This window comes from Schistocerca gregaria, unplaced genomic scaffold, assembly GCF_023897955.1.
Source record: "Schistocerca gregaria isolate iqSchGreg1 unplaced genomic scaffold, iqSchGreg1.2 ptg000522l, whole genome shotgun sequence".
NCBI lineage: Eukaryota > Metazoa > Arthropoda > Insecta > Orthoptera > Acrididae > Schistocerca > Schistocerca gregaria.
Genome location: NW_026061921.1, coordinates 663,994 through 668,098, shown reverse-complemented (window position 1 = coordinate 668,098; position 4,105 = coordinate 663,994). Strand labels below are relative to the sequence as shown.

Sequence of the window (4,105 nt, the reverse complement as noted above, 5' to 3'; positions counted from 1 at the left end):
AGAGCTGCACGGTCGTCAGTGGCGCCTGTTCTTTCTAGAACAGTTACTATCTTCATATCTATGGTTAAACGTCACCCAGCCATTGACCTTCGTCTGTGCGAATGCGCACAGGTTGCCGGAACTCTTACGGGAATCGTCACCTTAGTGTGAGCCAGTAATGAGTGGATGGACAAATACCTATTAAGTACATTACGTAATCGGATTGTGGGCGGTTCGGGGTGTGAGTCTCACGGGAAGCGTGCGAGGGATAAATTCCTGCAGTCGTGCTGTTCATTTGTGCCCTCGATAGCTCAGATGGACTGAGCGTCTGCCTTGTAAGCAGGAGATCCTGGGTTCGAGTCCCAGTAGCGGCACACTTTTCAGCTGTCCCCATCGAAGTATATCAACAACACCTGTCGGCAGCTGAGGGTTTCAATTAATTATCAGTTGTGTAGGTGATTCGATGAACCCTTTGCCAGGCACTTAAATGTGTTTTGCAGGGTATCCATATAGATGTAGATGATAACTCGTCCCGTGTCGCACTTGCTCAAAAGGATTCATACTGCAGAATGCATGCAAACATACTCACCGAAAATACGGACGAATATCAAGTGCAGGCTGCCGAGTGCTGCATATCCAGCTTAGACAGATCGGCTTTTCCTGCCAAGAAGAACAGGAAGTTGCTGTCTAGAAACAATCAGAGGTAGAGGAAGGGCTGATAAATACTCCTTGAATTGCAGACTAAACGTAAATAACGAAAATACATTTTTGGTAAAAATTGGTCAAAACATAATCGTTTGCCCTCCGTATTGGATTAGCTGTTTTGAATATTGAAAATCTGACTTCAGATTCGTTTTCAGCGACATTAAGAATATATGTGTAACACTCAGTTCATGCAAATCGAAGTAATAATATAACTAAATGTTTTCCCTAAACTTTGAACACTTTTTTTTTCGAGTAACGATTTTCTCAGAACGGCATGCAGCATAAATTAAAAGTGGTTCGATCTCTTAACTTCTACCTCTGACCCCTAAAAGTAAACACTTTTCTTAGGAACTTATAGCTATAATATGACATTTGTTAATATTAACTAATTTTTGTGTAGGCATAAGGAGTGAAACAAACCCCTCAAAATCGAACTCAAAGTTCGAATTAGCACTGTATCGTTAAATTTAAGGTTGTTTCATTGCGGTTAGGTATGCGCTCCCATTAATTTTATGTATTATCGACTGATGTTATCCATTTTCAAGTTCAGAGAAATAATGTAGTATCAACTGATGTTACCCATTTTTGAATTCAGGTAACATCTGAGGTGCCACACTGCACGCACTCTGCGTACTCCAGTCTCGCAAGCCCTTGATCAAATCATAATTACGGGCGCCATTTTTTATTGAAAATCTAAAATTAAGCTCATAGTATTGTCACTCGTAATTCCCAAACAGATCGTTCGAATGTATTTTCATTGTCTCAAAAAAAATTTCAAATTTACCCTTTTTTGCTCATTTGTATGAGAACCTGGCCGTAACGCCGGAATATAGTCACGAGATTTTTTTTCAGAGACGCTGTACGTTCGCGAGAAGACTTTCGTTCTGCGCGTGTCGAAGGACATTCCTCAGATATTACTGTGTGTGTGCTACTCAGTCGTGCCATTTAAGTGTACATCTTTGCATAGTTTTCCTTTCACGATGTAAACAGTGTTCCGCTCAGTTGCTAACTGGCCAGTGAGTGGTTCCGAAGGTGTCGGATGTGCGGTGCGTTCGGTCTGCTAGGACAACAGCAGACTGGCGTGGTGCGATGGCAGAAGCAGACACTGAGGGAGCTAGCTGCTGGGACGCAAGCGAACAATTTATGCCAAGTAAGACGAAGAGGACTATTCTAAAATTACGAGCCGTCTAAAAAGTGTTTACCATTGGTAAATCTTGCTGTTGAGTCTGACAAAACTGACAGTTTTTCCTAGAGATACAGGAAATCCCCCCACCCCCACTCAATGAATATTTGGTTGTGATGACAGGCCGATTGGTAGTGTAGCCCGAGATCTAAGTTAGGTTGGAAGGTGGTAATTTGATTGAGAGTTGTTTACGCCAACGATTATGAATGCCGACTAAACGTTGTGCGAGCAGATTGCCCTGTAGCGTAGCCTAGTGTTTCCGTCCGCGCCACATTTAACACACTTTCTCTAACTGTGTACAAAAGTCTCACAACAGCCACGATAACTACGTTTCTGGTGGGGGGAGGGTAGAGTCCACTATGTAACTTTCATGGCAAATTTTAGTAACCGCATAAACTAACCGAAATAGAAGCGTCATTTTAACTATATTTCCTTTTGTGGGAAAATAATGGTTCTCCTCTTTTGGCAGCAACTGTAATATGTAGGCGACTTATTAGTTTTTTTTAAACTCTGAATCATGATCTCAATAGACGCAGTGCTTTTTTTACGTTACTTGATTTGTGGTCTATAGTAAACAATGCAACGAATTGGTAAATTCTTTGAAGTTTGACGTGTGTTACATAGACGACGTCTGCAATGTTCGTAAGGCCAAGTTTGCATATATTCGGTGTCTGTTTTTTTGGCCATGTACTGTATAATTAAGGGGAGGAGGATTATGTTCAAGGAGCAGTGCATTAGCAGTCTATGGAGAAATTGAGAATTTGGATCTAACGAACGGCATGCTCGGGCAGTTCGTGATATTCTGTTGACCACTGTGTAATTCGGACACAGTGATCATTGCCTCTCCCTAGTAACCAGGGGACTCGGGTGCTAATCCTGGTCTGGCACAAATTTTCAACAGTGCCCATTGACTAAAGTCTGTGCCCATTGTCAGCTAATATCATTGTTTCGGTGTTAAATAGTATTTTGTTCGCGATACGTGGTTTAGCTTTTTCATGGATAACAGCTTTGAAAAGCGTACAGGTTATATTGATATTCGCTCGTCGTTAGTCCAAGGCAACTATAGCGATTTATAAACACAGTTGTACTTCGTATTAAGCCCACATACGTAATTGTGTCCTGTGTTTCTTTACCAAGAACTACTCCGTAAGTAATTCCCCTGTAGTGGTATTTTGTTATAGTATTTTGTTTAAATATTTATAGACTGCAGGCTTGGATGAAATATGAAACACATGTCCGAAGTTCCTGTTGATATTGCAGATACTGTTTCATCCGTACTAGGGGCCAAAACATTTCATCAAATACAGAAGGACACAATTTGTCTCGAGATTTAGCAATTTTTCGTAATAGAGGCCTTGCGTCGATATGTTTTTCTCTAATTCTTGTTTGGATTTAATCTTAAAACACACTAACTCTTCCACCACTTATTCGATATGTGTTTTCATCCCTTTCGTAGCCTAGAGTTCCTAAACGGTCGATAATATTAATAATTTCCTTTCTCAATTTTATTTTCTGTAAAATCTCCTGTTTATGGTTATTGCTAACATGTTTCACGTTCTCACTTTTATTATTTTTATTTTTCTAGTTTTGTGCCTTGTAGCCAAATTTTCTTTGAATCTGGTTTTCAATTCTGAAATAGTAACAGTTGAAGGTCAAGAGAAGATTGCGGTCTATTTGAGGAGAGTGGCTTGGAGATTTTTTATAACAGACGTATACAGGTCATGGGGATCCTTACCTATATACATTTACTTCGAGTGTGATGTAGCCCATTCTCTTGTCATGATCTCGGCTGTATCGTAGCACATTGTCTCGGTTAGGTTGGAGATTTCTGTTGAGAGTTGCCGAAGTCAACGAAAGTGATTACAAAGTAAAGACTGTGCTAACAGAACGATCTCTAGCGTAGTCCAACACGTTCTTTCTGTCCTTTTAAAGCCTCTTTTAATTAAAAATAACTAAAGCTGCAAGATACAGTCACAAAAACTGTATTACGTAATAGAGTAATCCCAGACTATTGTTGTGTAAGTTGTGTGCGTACACTATTTTTTTTGTTAGTGAATATACACTTTTTTACTCATTTGCTGGGTTTCAGTTTTTCCCCGTTTTCTGGCAAAAAACCTTTTCCTGTGAAGGGCCCATTAGCTGGTCGGTTATATTTGTGACATTCTCGACGGTCAGTAATTTCGTGATAGTCCATCCACCGGCGTCATTGTTAACATCCGATATAGATTTAAGTATTAG

General features: G+C 40.2%; 1 non-coding gene across 1 annotated transcript; it reads left to right on the top strand.

Annotated features, from left to right (window-relative positions):
* Positions 1–278: 278 nt before the first annotated feature.
* Trnat-ugu (transfer RNA threonine (anticodon UGU)) lies at positions 279–353 on the top strand. The gene has a single exon. It is a non-coding gene; the product is annotated as a tRNA-Thr (tRNA).
* The last annotated feature ends 3,752 nt before the right edge of the window (positions 354–4,105 follow it).